Genomic DNA, 16,711 nt, shown 5'->3' on the forward strand with positions numbered 1-16,711 from the left:
AAATTCACTGAATATTTATATACTCCTTCCTCATACATGCCACCCCAAAATTGTTCAAAATGGTTATCAAAATACATTTCATTTTGCATGTATGTGTAAAGCCATGACCAAAAAAAGCAATCATTTTACTAATGGATTGTTATTTTGCAGTCGCATCATCAATTCCACTTGACATCACTTGCGACCCATCCTCCCTGTAAATGCCTTTACAGATTAGTATACAAATCAAGGCAACGAATGGCAATTAAGAAGTAATAACGGTTGGGTGAATGCAAAGGTAGTAACTTGAAAAATATAATAGATCCATTTTCAACAATATTCCAAATTGCACCGAGGAAGGGAGCTCAGAAGTAATTCAGTATCTAGTTCTCCCTGAAGCGCCTTCCTTCTCTGTCCAACCTTCTTATGGCCTGTTTCTTTCCTTTTCTCCAGACTGCTGTATTTTTCCATCTTTTTCACTTTCTTGCTTCTTTATAGCATTCTTTCTTTTCTTTCTTCATAATTCCATCCTTTGCTATGCATCTATTCTCTGTCTCCGTCCTCTTTCCTACCTTTCTCCATCATTCTCTCCACCAGCCGTTCTTTTCTCCATTTAACTCCCTTTCCTTATTCAGTCCATTCAGCTTTTTATCCTTCTCTTTGTCCATACATCAACATTTACACCCATCTCTCTTAATCCTGCTATGTATCCATTCATCATTCCATTCAGGCATCTATCTCTGCATCCATCCTCCTTCTCTAAATCCATCCATATCTTCATCTATCTTTCCCATCTATTCTCTCTCCATCCTTCTTAAATCCACCCATCATTCTATTCATGCATCTAGCTTTGCATCCACTCTCTCTCTCCGTCCTTCTCTAAATCCATACATCCTCCCATTGATACATCCATCTCTTCCTCCATACATCCATCCTCCCTCCATTCTTCTCTAATTGTATCCATCTATCTATTCCTCCATCTCCCCTCTCCATCCTTCCCTAAAACCATCAATGCTTACGCACACACCCATCAAAACCATAGAAGTGCATTGGCAGGCCTCACTGTGCCATGAGAGGCGACCTGAGAGGAGGCAAAATATGCTGCAAAGTTTCTTTTGTCAAAATTGGGCTCCTCTCAACCTCCCATCACTTTGGTGAAGAGTGTATGATGAAGGCTAGACTCTTCTATGCTTGCAGTGTGACTTTTGTCATAGTGCAACACTTCAACTAGGAGGCCAATACAAACAGCTTCAGCATGTTAATACATCATACTTGAAGATGAACTTCAGACATATAAACAAGAATAGATGGAAATTAATTATTCAGTCTTAGCCTATGGCCAGTGCTCTGGGAACATTCTATTCCTTTGCTTAATAGCCTACACGTACAACCATATCAAATTCAGTTTTGGCCCTATCTGAAACTGAATTGCCACATCCTGTCTGAGTAGGAACACATGCAAACGTAAACTCAGATGCATTTTGGTGATTTTGGATATAAATGTAGTGCAGCTGGATTCCGATGTTACAGTTAGCCTGGGGCCCATATCTAGGATAGTCATGCGATTTATGGTGATTTCCTTAGACAGCAAAAAAGTGATGGATTCAATCGCATACATCAATCTGCACCACTGATAGCTCCTTTGAGTGCATTTCATTACATCCTGGTATGTGCCTCTGAGCACATTCCATGAAATCTCTTATCTGCTGTTTGCGCAATCAATCTGGGCACATCTTCAATATGGCAGCCCAACCTGGACCATGTATCTATGTCCCCTCTATATTGACACAGAAGAATCCATAGATGAGTTTCATCTTGTTTAGGACTTATAGGCGATAAGAGGTTGGTGCCTAGTATAATACGCAGCTCAGGACCAATGTCTGGTCTCAACAGCAGGACACAAAGAAGAGCTTATTTCCCTTGACTTGACTTGGCCAAGGTTCAGCTGATGCCCTGTAGTAGCCTCTTTGCTCTGCACAATTACAATACCTGTAGGAGGCTGGTGTCTGTAAGAAGGAATGTTAAACTGATAAAAAGCAATAGGCCTAAAAAATCTCCAGAAGTCAAGATATAAATGTCCATGTCTGAGTTCCACGAGGAAAGCAGATGTCAGGATTAGGACAGTAGAACACAATAAGTAAGTACTGTGTCCCTGGCATGGCAGGTTTAGACCCTCCCTAAAACCTCAAAAAAGTCCTAATTGAAGAACATGGGGAATTCGATCTTGGAGACTAGATGAGCCTCATGCTTGAGTTGTGGGTGGGACTTCGAGCTCAGGACCTCTATAAGCTCAATGCAAACACTGGATCATTGACAAGCAATATCTGCCAGTTTTTTTGACTGACTACGCTCTTGATAGTTCGGCACTTGGCTGTAATGTACGCTTACATTTGTTTTGTACTCTGTCTCAGTCCCTCTCTCTTACATCTCCATATCTTATCCTTACTGTTGGACTTGGCCCTTTTTGAAGGGTCATCCCTGAACTTTCTGCCTTCCTCCTGCGTTTTGTCTGACCTGTTTTTGTTGGTTTTATGACTCTGGGCACTTTACCAATGCTGATCAGTGCTAAAGTGCATATGCTCTCCCTATTGTAAATTGATGTATGTATTAGTGATGTAATGATTGGCTGATTTGGTTTACTTGTCAGACCCTAGTACAGTGCACTGAGTGTGCCCAGGGCTTGTAAACCAAATGCTGCTAGTGGGCTTGCAACACTGGTTGTGCCACCCACATAAGTAGCCTGTAAAAGTGTGTCCAAGGTCTGCCATTGCAGAGCTGTGTGCAGTCTGGTACTGCCATACTGACTGGGAAAGTGCACCCACTTGCCAGTCCCTAAACCTTTCCTTTCCCTCATATCAGACACCCCTATGGTAGGCCCAACAGCAGGGTGCATTGTAAGTATAAGGTAGGACATGCCCTAGTTGTGTGTGGCATGTCCTAATAGTGAATTACATCCATTTTCGTTTTTCACTATTGCAAGGCTACCTGTTCTCCATAGGCCAGAATGGGCAGTTAGATTATTACATGTTATAATCCGAACTGACTCAGGGAACATGGTAGAAATTCGAGTTTAGTATGCCTGAACTCAGAAGGATAAAATACGTCTTTTAGTGAAGTTGGTTTTGACATTCTGTGTTTCAAAATACCACTTTTAGAAAGTAGGCATTTTCTTGTCTAACTATCCAGGCCTGCCTCTGCTAGGCTGTGTATTCCTTGTCTGGAGTTTGAGTGACAGGTCTGGGGGATTCCAGGAGACAGGGTGAGTCCACCCAGTGGTAAATAGAGAGATCTGCATCTAGATGGGAGGGAGGAATTTCACCCGGGACCTGAATAGGACTGTGCCTGCCCCCCACAGTGCTGGGTCCACCCTCTGTGGTGTGTCTGATGTCTCTGTCTTGCACTGTGAAAGGAGAGTAGGAATCATGTCAATAGAGTGCTCCAGGGCTGTGCCTTTCCTCCACAATGCTGGCTCCACCTTCTGTGGGACGTCTGATGTTCGTGCCCTGCACTGTGAAAGGAAAGAAGGAGTCATGTCAACAGAGTGCTCCAGAAGTGGTTTAGACTGGGCAAAGGGCCCTCTACCCTCAGAGAACAAAGGATTTTGGGGTATAAATATTGGGACCCTGATCCCAAGAAATTAGATCACTTTTGGACTAAAAGAAGAAACCTTTGCTGAGGAGAGGAACCTGAAGAAACTGAGGAGAGATTATCCCTAAACTGAAGTGCTGCTTGGGGGATTGGCCTGCAGTGGTTTCCTGACTGCCAAAGAAAGGAGAAAGAACTTTGTGTGCTTTATTGTCAACTTGTGAAGGATCTCCAAGGGCTTGGAACAGAGCCTGCCTCCTGCTGAAGTCTCAGGGACAACAGGCTTCAAACTCCAGCTCCCCAGAGTTCTTTGAAAGTGCCTGCTGCTGTTTTGGGGCCTTCTCAGGGACTGCGTGTTGCAACGAGCTGGAAGCGCGACTCAAGAGGAAGAAGAATATCGCCATCACAGCCGCTGCCGGCGCAACTCTGAAGGAGGGTGTCGCCGTTGTAGCTGACGCATTGCACCGCATTGAGAGAAGCGTCTCGCAACGAAGAGGAAGCGTGTCACCATCGCAGCCGCTGCCATCGCAACTCCGAAGGAGGCTGTTGCTGCTGTAGCTGATGCATTGCACAACATCAAGAGAAGCGTCTTGCAACGAAGAGGAAGCGTGTCGCCATCGCTGCTGCTGCCATTGTATCTTGGATGTCGCTGCTGTAGCTGTCACATTGCACCGCATCGAGAGAAGCGTCTCCCAACGAGGAAGAAGCGTATCGCTGTTGCTGCTGCTGCTGTTGCATCGTGGATGTCGCCGCTGTAGCTGTTGCACTGCACCGCATCGAGAAAAGCGCCTCGCATCCATGGAGAAGCATGCCGCAGTTGGAGCTGCTGCCGTCACATCTTAGATGTTACTGCTGTAGTTCTCGCATTGCGCTGAAGCGTCTCGCAAATGTCGGAGAAGAGTGCCGCATCCGAGGCTGTTGCCGTCGCATCGCTGAACAAGGGTGTCGCCTCTGCAGTTGACGCATCGAACCAAGACTTCTAGCATCATCAGAGAAGCGTGCCACATCTAGAAGATATTCACGTCTCTATTTCTTTGCACCGGAACTTTGCTGCATTTCCATCGCTACAACACTTTTGTTGTAGAAGCGTCATGCATCGTAAGGTACATTGACTTAAAGTGTCGCAACATAAGAACTGAACAGAACTAAGTTTAAACTACAATCTTTTAAGAATAGTATTGTGGATTTTTGTCATTTGTGTTCTTGTGTTAAGTCTATATAAAGAATACTTATTTTTAATATACAACTGTGTGGTGTCCATCTGTAGTATTGTCACTGGGATACTGTATGTTGTCACAAATGCTTTACACACTGCCTCTGAGATAAGCCTGTCTGTTCGTGCCAAGCTACCAAGGGGGTGAGTAGGGTTTATTTTAGGAGTGTACCCCTTTACTCTGACTAGAGGCAATGGTCCCTATTTGTCACACGTACCTACCTGTGCCAACTAGAGACCCCCAAATCTAGCACTTCCCTTTTGTTCCTGCTTACCTTTTGGATCTTCTCTATGTCAAACTCCTCTCCTTTTTGTGTCTCCGTGAACTGCTGCAAGGGCAACCGCTCAACCATTCCAGTAGGGTTTACCGTCCATCGGCAACCTCGTGTTCATCCAGTTAGCTTAATCCTTTTTGCTTATCGGGGAAGCAGCCTTCTTCATCATGGCAGTCCTAGAGCCCCTCATTGTCGATTTGACTCCAGACCTGACTCCTGGTAGGATGGGAACTAGTTACAGCGTTTCCACTGATGGCCGAGAGGTAAGTCACAGCATCAGGAGGCAGTGCATAATGCCCTTGTGTATCTATTGGTACTGCAAAGTCTCACACTTTATGGGAATTCTTGCCAACATGCAATGGAGCCAGATACTTAGCCCAGCAAGTATCAAGCGTTTGGACACTGGTTTGTCATTCCTGACAGACCTAAGGTGGGTTCACCACCGCTGAGTACCCACAAGCAAGGGTTCAGATGGATAAAAAAGGTATACTAAGTCTAATACCCCCAGGACCATGTTTCTCCTAAACTGTAGGTCACTGCCCAAACATTCTGAGGAAATATTTACATTGCTGGAGGACCAACAACCATCTGCCCTTTTCCTCACGGAAACATGGCTCCACAAGAGCAGTGGGCCAGATCATGCAATCGCTCTTCCCCCAGGCTATTCAATTGATAGGAATGGCCGAGTTGATAAGAACGGGGGTTGCTATCCTTTTTAGAGATAGTTTGGAGTGTAGAGCAGCCCCGATATACATGACAGGATGTGAGAACTTGATGTTTTCTATCAAGCTCTTGCATTCTTTCACATTTTCGGGTTTACTCCTTTACAGGCCCCCAGGGCCAGCTAAGCATTTCTTGCAGAATATCCTGGATGTGATAGCACTACATAGTCTCCAGGCAGCGCATTTTACTTTTTGGGGGATCTAAATATTCATTTAGAGGATACTACTTGTAGTCAGTGGTGAAACCTGATAAATGATTTATCTGTGATTCAGCTTGGACAGCTAGTCATGCATCCCACTCACTGTAAGGGACAGCTACTGGATCACATTTTCCCTAACCTGCCCGATATAATGGTCAGCAATACATGACCTGTGTTCTGGTCTAACCATCTATTGACTGAATTTGTGATTGATAAACTAGACTGGCTTAAGTCTAATATGCTTTGCCACAAATTGAACAGGCAATAGTCTAAAATTTACTTTTCACAGTGGATAAAATGTCTTCAGGTTTTAGGGTGTCCAAAAGATGTTGATGTCAATGCTGTCTATAGGGCATTTGAGGGAAGGATTGAATCACCTTTCGAGCCTCAGATCCCAAGGAAAATGTTGAAGTCTTTAAACAGTAGGACAAATGACACCTGGTTCACACCCAAAATTACAGTATTAAAGAAAAAATGCAAGAGAGAGGAAAGAATTTGGAGGCAAAACTTTGATGATGAAAAGAAGGAAATGTATAAGAAAGCTGTGAAAATCTTTCAGTATGCTATTAGGAAAGCAAGGCTAACAGATATTGCTGATAGACTCACACAGTCCTCACAGGCCTCTCAGGAAATCTACACAAAAGTAAATTCCTTCCTAAAACCCAAAGTCACAGGGATAGGCCTCCTCCCTCTAGAGAATGATGTGAAGAGCTTGCTTGTTATTTTGTTAGCAAAATCAGCCATATTTATGATTATCTGGGAAGTGACTCTGATCAGGATCCAGATCAAATCCCTAATGGCCACAATATAGTTTGTACAGACACTCCTCCCTTCTCTATATTTCCTCAACTAAATAGTAATGCTATTGGGGAAGGAGCAAGGACAGTCAAATCTCGATCCCCCCTAGACTCAGCCCCCATGGACACCTTGCTGAAAGGAGGTGATACCATTTATCAGCCTTGACCAATCTAAATAATTTCCATTTGGAAAAAGGATAAGTCCCTGACCACTGGAAACATGCAGTTGTTAGTCCACTGCTGAAGAAACCCTGCTTGGAGCCTGATAAAGCAGAGAATTACAGACCTATTTCTCTACTCCCTGGTGCAAGTAAGATTTTAGAGAAGGTGGTCAATAGCCAGATGACGTGTCCTGAACTCACATCATCTTTTAGAACTAACTCAAACTGGATTTAGACCAGGTTATGGCATTGAGACAGCTCTCCTAGAACCTACGCAAGATCTTAGGAGAATACTGGACCAAGGTGGATCAGCTGCACTCATCCTTTTGGATAATTGTGCAGCCTTTGACACTGTTTCTCAGCATATTCTGCAAAGTAGGCTGGATGCGATTGGAATTTAGGACAAAGTACTACATTTCTTGACCTCCTTTCTTGAAAATAAAACTTTTCAGGTCTGAGAGGGACACTGCCTGTCAGAGGTCCTTCAGCTCAAATGTGGAGTACCTCAGGGCTCATCCGTGAGCTCTACTCTTTTCAATGTATATATGAGCCCCTTAGCGGACATCATTTGTTCAATAGGTTTTACCATGGTCTCATACCCTAATGACACTCAGATTGTCATCTCTCTTGCTTCTAACATCAGAAACTGAGGTCAATTTAACAGACTGCATGCACAGGTACATACTTGGATGTAAAATTGTTGCCTTTAATTGAATGGTGACAAGACATAGGTTCTGTAGGTCGGGAACAATTCCTCTCTCTGGAATACATTTTCCTGGCCTTCATGCCTGAGTGGTCACACTCTCCAAAAGAGGGAGTTAAGAGCCTGGGAGTATTCCTTGATAAGGACACTACCATCGCATCACAAGAAATGAGGTGGAACATGGTTTGATCTTTTAAGATCTCTCAAGAAGATAACCAAATGCCTTCCGATTGAAATTTGTAGAACAGTAAGACAAGGGCTCATTTTGTTACGCTTAGATTACGGCAGCTCATTGTAGCTTAGTAGCCCTGTGTATGTCACTAAAAAGCTGCAGTTTAGTCAGAAAGCCGCACCCAGAATTTTGCTGAATATTTCAAAATCACATCCAGTGCTTCCAGCGCTGACCAGCCTTCATTGGTTGGCAGTTAGGAACAGAATCGAGTGTCAGACTCTTTGAATCATACACAAAATAAAGCATGCTCAGAGATCACAAATTGTGACTTTAGCTCAAATAATTGATTCCTTCTGGTGATGCCAAGAATAAAAATGGCAGATGCTGAGAGCATTCCTTTGCTTATTTGGCACCCCGGCTAGGGAATTCCCTCCTTCTCTGTCTAACAGCTGACAATAATTTGTTTAGGTTCAGAAAGTAACTGAAAACTTAACTGTTCACTTGAATCAGTAACTACAAATATATAAGAATACCTGGTCTTGCCATGTGAGTTGTGTAACACCCCTGTAGCATTTCAACATTTTGTGAATTATATATTCAGGGATTTACAGTATATATTCATGATCATGTATTTAGATTATACCTTATCTGCTCCAAAGAGCTCTATAAGCATCACATTCATGCTGATCACATGAAGGTGAAGCAGAGCTGGAAAGGGCCAAGCCCGGCTCTGTCAAAGACAATTAAAGAAGCAGTCTATCCTGTAGCCTGTTATTCAAGAAGTCCTTCAAATTCTAAAGGAAATGTTACAATTTTTGTAAGGGTGCTGTTAGCAATCAAGAGAATCATTTTGGCAACTGAGATTCTATTTGGAAGGGGCTATACATGATATCACTATTCAGGTGGATCACACAAATACGTTGTATTTAAGATGTAGGTGTCTAAACGCAAGATATGTCAGTTGGGCTTTATTTTCCTCACAATTTCCGTACCAAGTGATATATAGTCCTGGAGATCATCATCAAAAGGCAGATGCCTTGTCAAGGCATGGGAAGAACAATGCAAGCCAAATCTCCCCCCAACATCCTTTGTATACTTCACAAAAGACAGCTGCATCCAGCATTTTCTGGATTTTGTGTAAACTCAACTAGACAAGATCAAGATTGAGCAATGGGTACGGAGAAATTTCAAGAATAGAAGGAAGGTGGGAACTTTGCTGTTTCAAGAAGCAGTGTGAGGTCCCCAGGCAGAGTTACAGTACCACATTAAAAAATAGTGTAATGACTGGACACATGTAGGGTATCTATGACCAAAAAACTTTAAAGAATGTTTACAGAGACATTTTTGGTGGATTAACATAGTAAAATCTGTGAAGAGGCATATCAGCCAATGGTTAGTTTGTGAACAAGTGAAAAATGCCAAAGCCACGGGATTGTTACATCTTCCTTCAGTGCCTAATCAACAATGCTCTAGAATTTCCATGGACTTTGTGGTAGAGTTACCAATGTATTAAGGATTTTACACCTTGCTGATAGTGGTAGATTATTTCACATTGATGGGGCATTTTGCAGACTTGAAAGGATTGCTCATCGGCGGAGCGAAGATGGCCGCTGACAGGCCCTAGGAGGTAGTCACTCCTCGCCTTGCTTCTTGCTCCTAGAGGATTTGGGACGTTATTGCTGAATTGTTGTTAATGTTTGCTGCCCGGAATCACTAGTATGATATATCCCTTGGCTCTAGCTCAACGTCTTCTGGTGTGGATGCGCAAGAGTAGCTCTAAGCTCTTATTCTCGTTTGGCCGTTCTAGTGACTGTGCGAGGGATACTCTAAACCCTGGACGGTGGTACTCAATGGCAAAAATGGCCCCTCGAGGTCCCAGGCTCCAGAAGGGGACACAAAAGGAAAAGAAATTTAAGATCGATGGCCCAACTCTGCAGGAATGCGAAGAGAGATAACAATAATCCTGAGGATGGAGGAAATGCTATTAGCGAGAAACCCAAAGGCAAAGAAAAGAAAGAGAAAGCTCCGACAAGTAAAAAAGGTGCTAAACACCGCAATAGCGAAGCCCTGAATAAATAGGGTAATATGCGGCAACCTACCCTCCACGAAGCATTTGCGGGTCCGGTGTCGGCCGCAGTGATCTCCCCATCACAGCCAGCTCACGCTGCAGACAGTAATTCCGAAGGCGTGGGAGAATCGGGTCCAGTGCAGGCTCCGGTGCTTGCCCCTTCGCGGCCAGCTATCGATGCAGACAGGAATGCTGGAGGCGGGGGAGAGCCGAGTATGGGATGCAGCGGCGATACGAGGATGGAGGAGGCCGCAGGGAAGGTTGACGCTCGGATGCCAGACGATGTGTCACGATCGATGTCTCTCACAGCGTCTCTCACCACGGCATTGTCGGACCAAATGCTGGCGGGGCAGAACAAACAGACTCTCGAACAGGCTCCTGATCGGAATTCTCAGGCAGCGTATCGCAAGGCGGATATTGAGGATTCCAAACGTACTGTTCTACCCGATAAGGGGATTGAGGAGAGGGGAGCACTAATTCCCAGGGAAGTCTGTTTGAATGACACTGATATGAGCATCACAAACAATGCAAGGGGAAAGCCTATGAGTTCAGGCACAGCAGTAATGGACGGGGCAGAGAGCAGCATCAAGTATGGGGGCCTTCTTGAAACACCCAGAATGCACAATAATCTTCCAGTGGACATTATTGTATCTATTCCCCTTCTTCAGTCTAAGGGGGCACCAGAGCCTGCTGATATTGGCGCTATAGATGAAAATCATGGAACAGCTCTTGGAGAACATACTAATTCACTAGGGGCAACACAAGGAGCGATCTGTGTAGTAAATAATCCAGGATACCCTAGTGATGACTGCTTCTTCTCCGTTAATGATGATGAGGATGAGTAGGACGATGAGAATAGAGATGCATCCATTTCATTAACAGAAAGTGAACTTTGGAGCTCAGAAGCAGAATCAGAATCTGAAGTATCGACACCTGATAGCGAGGAAGTTTATAAACCTTGCACCAAACGTAGGGTAAAAAATTTGAAAAATAAACCCGCACGAGATCTATAGGGAATATGAGTCCATCACAGCCTGAAGTAAGTAAAAAACTTGATTGGGATTACTCGGCTACCTCTCAGCTGTATCAAGAGGGAGGTAATAGTGCCTCCCCGTTGCCAAGTGACTCTCCAGCACAAGCAACAGCGCAAGCAATAACTATGGATATACTTTTTGCTACTTTGAAGCAGATGCAGGGGGAGGCCAGGAATGAATCTCGGAGGGCTAAGCATTCCAACCAAAAGATACAAGGATCATTACGAAATGTGAATAAACTTTATTCTGATATGGCTGCAAGAGTAACGGAGGTAGAATCAAGGACGGAGAGACTGGAGGAAGACGTTAGCAAATGGAATGACTTTAAAAGGGAACAAGAAAAGATGGCAACTGATGTGCATTGGAAACTTGAGGACTATGAAAACCGTCAGAGGCGGAATAATGTTAGATTGCTTGGAGTGGCAGAAGGACTAGAAGGGCAGGGTGTGCAGGCATTTGTTATTGGTGTACTCAGGGGGGCCTTTGCAGAGTTAGTGGCTTGGAACTGGGAGAATGAGATACAACGAGCCCACAGGTTCCCTTTTGTGCAAAGGAAGGGTCCAGTTAACGATAGGCCTAGGGCAATCCTGATTTATGTTGGAAATGTTTTATTACGGCAGAGATCATGGATAAGGCTAAGCCGGAGGCCAGACGCTCTTATAATAGTTGTACATTCTTTGCCCGCCCAGATTTCTGCCATGTGACGGTAGAAAGGAGATGGGGGATGAGGCAAATGATATCCCCTTTCCAAAAACTGGGCTGTGAGGCCTACTTGATGTTTCCCTGCCGCCTTAAAGTGATGGAGGACAGGCAGATCAAGGTACAGTAGTATTGTTGTAAATAAGGAGATGGGAAAATTTGGAGCAGGGGTCGGGGGATTACCACTTGGGGCTATAGTTGTCACACATAGGTCAGGATTGACCGATTTGCCTGTAAGGGGGGGCGGGGTTGAGGAGGGGGAGGGGAGGGGTACAGGGCAATGTGCGTGCTAGTTCGATTCTGGATATGCAGGGAGTGAACATAACATTGAGGGTTAAGAAATCACACAAGTGTAGTACACAGGTGGCAATGGTAATGGAGATACTAATTGACGGAGGGAGTGGTGGGGTGTTATTTTGTAAAATGGAAGATTGGCTGTGACAGTCACCAGATGTGCATTAATGGGTACTCGAATTATTACAATAAATGTATGCGGATTGAATGACCGTAGTAAGAGGCAGCGGGTGGCTACATTCTTAAGATCTCTGAGAATGGATTTAGTATGTCTACAAGAGACCCATATAGATGCAGCTAGGGGATATTTATTAGATCAGCTGGGAAATCAAGTATTGGCATACTCAAAACAGGGGGCGAGAAATAGAGGAGTGGCAATTTTGTCTAATCGAAGGGACAATATAGTAAGGAGAAAGCTGGAGGATCAATGGGGAAGATGGGCACTTATAGAATGCTAATGAAAGCCATTTACACGATGAAGTTCAAAGAAAAAATTCAAAGTTTTATTCACTTTGTTTTACAAATGCGATTTGTCCTTTTGAATTAGAACATGGTTTTTCCAATAAACAAGATGTCAAGTGGACGGTTATTTCATGATCAAATTCATAAGTTGAAAAGTTCAATATGTTTGATTTATAAATCTGAACATCCCGATGCATTTCGAGCTAAAGAGCTCTTCTTCAAGGGGTCAATGTGTTCGAGTGTGTAGCGCGAACAGAAATTCACGCGATCCGGCGCTGTATACGCAGGAGTGCTCAGGTCTCTTCACCTTACGCCTGTAAGGTATTCCTCGTTTCATTGACCTGCCCCTCCCGGACAGATAGGGGTTCACCCTGAGCACCCTAAAAGATTCAACTAACTGTATCCATTGCTTAAATAGTTTTCTTTTACCCAGGAGTGCAGCGGACTTCATCCCTTTCCACTTATAGAATGCAAAATTGACAAAGAGTGGGTTACTTTAGGCAGTATATATGGTTCAACAGAAGACGACCCGGATATTTTCAATTTTCTGGATTTGGAATTAGCCACTTGGTCTCCTATCATCATACTGGCTGGGGATTTCAATATTAACAGGGCAGGAGGTGGATATCAGGTCAGGAAGAAAAGAGTTTGTCGCGCAATATGTAGCATGGTTAGGAATAATGCTGTTTTGGATGTATGGGGGGATCTAAGTCCCTGCTAATCATGGGTTTACCTTCTTCTCGGCCCCACATAAAGTCTGCCCGAGATTGGATTATTTTTTTGCTTCAAGATCGCTGTTGTCTGCCCTTAAAATAGAAAGACTTCCTCGGATAATCTCCGATCACAACCCTCTGATCCTTACATAAAACACTGTGCCCATTAGAGGCTCTGATCGGGTATGGACGTTTGAAAGAGGGTTGTTAAAAGATGAGGCCTATGTTTCACACATGACGGGATGGATTAAAAATGTTTTGATTATCAATAGGGGTAGTACCGCCCCAGGCAATGTGTGGGATACGTTTAAGGCTGCGGTCCGTGGGGAGACAAGTTTTAGTGTCTATAAGTGAAAGAAGGAACAACAAAAGGAGGCAGCGCTAGTTAAGGCCGTAGCAGAGGCAGAAGATGAATTAACCAAGCATGTTATGCGGGGGGTATCGCTGGAGCAGGTATCAATTAAACTAGCAAAGGCAAAGATGGACGTTGGGAAAAATATAGCCAATAAGGCCGCTAAAATATATCTGGCAAATAGAGAGAGGTGTTATAAGTTTAATGAGACTGTCGGGCGAACTCTCGCTATTCGGACGAGACAGAATGTCTCTATGGGGGAAGTGAGGGAGATTCAGGACACTGCAGGTAAAATAGTCTCAGACTCAGAGGGGGTGCGAGAAGTATTTAGGAAATTCTATATGTCATTATATGATGAAGAGCACCCAAGCGATCTTTCTAAAATAGTGGATTATCTGCAGGATATTACTGTGTCTAGTCTTGAGGAGAATCGAGCAAGGATTTTAGAGGAGCCTTTGAATGTTGAGGAGACTTTGGCTGCATTGTTGAGCCTATCTTCTGGGAAAGCTGCAGGGCCGGATCAAATTCCAGCTGAGTTCTATAAGAACTTCTGGGAGGTAATTAAGAAAGATCTGGTTGATACATTCCAAAAGGCACAGATACGGGCATCTGTTCCGGCCAGTTGGTCAGGGGCAGATATTGTAATAATCTTAAAAAAGGGTAAACCACCTAAAGCCCCTGGCTCGTATAGGCCGATAACTTTGATGAACGCGATACCAAAATATATTCTAAGGCCTTGGCACTTAGAGTGGCGAAGGTAGTGGATTTATTAGTAAGTATTAACCAGCATGGTTTTATACCAGGAAGAGGAACCACACACCATACCCGGATGATTATAACCCTCTTTGATGCCTCGAAGGTTGCAGGAGACCCAATGACGGTGATGCTTTTAGACGCCGAAAAGTCCTTTGATCGGGTCTCCTGGGACTTCCTGTGGTTTATCTTGGAGAGGGTTGGCCTTGGGGGTGGGATGGTAAAGGCGCTACAAGCACTATATGTGGCTCCTACTGCCCGTATACGGGTAAACTCAGGATATACACTTCCATTCCGGATTAAAAGGGGAACACGGCAGGGATGCCCATGTTCTCTGCTTCTTTTTGCGTTATATATGGATCCCTTTATTCGGCGTATGGAGCTAAATGATAATATTTCCCCATTAAATATCCATTAGGAACAGTGTAAGATCCTGGTGTACGCCGAAGACGTTGCGGTCATCACCCCTAACCCCTCAGAGGCTATAACACTGGAGGAGGCAGAAGCGCAAAGATTTGGGGTAGTCTCGGGCTATGCCCTGAACTCCTCTAAGACTCAGATTATTAAAAATAGTGAAGTAGACTGCATAGATCCCTGAGTGGTACAGAGTGGGGTATACTTAGGGGTAACATTACCGCTGACTTCGATATGTTGGTAGAGGCAAATTTAGAACCAATAATAAACAAAGCTAAGAAAGATTTAGATAGATTACACAATATACACTTTTCAATAGTAGGTCGAACAAATATTGTCAAAATGGTCTTGTTACCGAAGGTGCTTTATTTATTTAGGGCTATTCCCTTACTGTTCGAGGTAAAGTGGTTTAAAATATTAGAACATGTGATACATCGATTTATTTGGTCCCATGGAAAGACCCGAAGAGCTTTGAAGTTTATGGCACTTCCTCAGGAAAGAGGTGGTTGGGCTGTGCCCGAGTTAAGGTTTTATTACTGGGCAGCATCTTTACAGTATATGACTGGGTTACTGGGAGTAGCAGAAACGGAAGGGCAAGATGCAATAGTGTCCTTAGCAATTTATGCCTTTGTGTTAGGGGCAGACGCAGAAAACATCTACTTGAAATTTACTGAACACAGTTATTTTAAAAGGACTAAATTTAAGACTGTGATTGCAGCACATAAGATCTGGATGTTGTTTGCAAAGAAATATGGCTTGGGTAGATACAATGCGTACACTAGGTTGGCTAAGAATGCTACACTCCCCTGCGATCTGTTTGGAGATGCTGTGCTTTTGGAATTGGGGAAACAGGGGATAAGGAAAATTGGGGATGTGTTGGGTGTAGGGGGGGGGGTGATGCAGTTTAATGGGATCCAGAGAATAAAATGGTCTGGACTCAACCCATTTTTTTAAGTACCTGCAAATAAGAAGCTTCATTTCAACAAAAAGAGGTGGCGCAGCGGGATTTGCCACGAATTCCATTTTGGATATCATCCAGGGGGTACAGACTGTACAATTAGGAGATTTTATTCGGAACTGGTAAAAGATAAAACAGATGATCTGGGAAAGTATGAAGATAAGTGGGTACAGAAGATAGGTATAGAAAAGGAGGCCTTTTATAGGTCATTGGAATTGGGGCAGAAAGTTTTATGCTCTGCGCCACTCCAGGCCCAACATTATAAAACACTATTTTTTCTGTATTGCACGCCTTCTAGAATAGCACAATGGGGAGGCACGGTCGGCATTGCATGTCCTAGGTGTGATAGTTCGGAGGCTGACTTGGTTCACACTTTCTGTACATGCCCCCATTTAAAAACAACACGGGATGAAATAGAGGTATTCCTTAAGAGATCATTAAGGATAGAGATTAGTTTAACATCGGGAGTAGTATTACTTGGAGAACTTGAGAACGATAGTGAGGCACAGTATGGATTATTCATCTTTGTGGCTATGGCTGTATTGAGGCTGTGCATTGCTACAGTATGGTTGGAGTGTATACCACCGACTTTTCATCAATGGTTAGCCAAGCTGTTAACAGCATATAACTTGGAAAAAGCAATTTATGCAAGGCAGGGTAGGAACGGCAGGAAATTAGGTATAGAAATATGGGATCCTATACAGAGATGGAGGGAGGGAGAATTGGGGTAATGGAAGGATTACGGATTACGAAAAATATCCTTTTCTCTTTTTCTCTTTTTCTCTTTATCTCCTTTTTTTCCTTTCCTTTCTACCCTCTCTTTCTTATGGTTTCCCATTTTTGTATGTCTTTGAACAGTCTGCGCTTGCATTGATCCTTGCATACTAAATGTATTTTTTTTCTTTTTATGATTGAATTTATCTGTCCTGTCCATAGACAGGTTGTATTGTTTTGATCCTTGCATATCAAATGTACTTTATCATGACTGAATTTACTTGCCGTGTACAAAAAAAAAAAGAGGGGGGTAAAATTCTAATAAAAATATATAAAAAATAAAAGAATGAAAGGATTGCTCATTGCTTTAGTACTAGCCCATTTGTCCTTACCATGGGTTACCTGGCATAATTATTTCTGACTGGGGAGCCCAATTAATTGTA

Source organism: Lissotriton vulgaris, chromosome 9 (assembly GCF_964263255.1).
Source record: "Lissotriton vulgaris chromosome 9, aLisVul1.2, whole genome shotgun sequence".
Lineage (NCBI taxonomy): Eukaryota > Metazoa > Chordata > Amphibia > Caudata > Salamandridae > Lissotriton > Lissotriton vulgaris.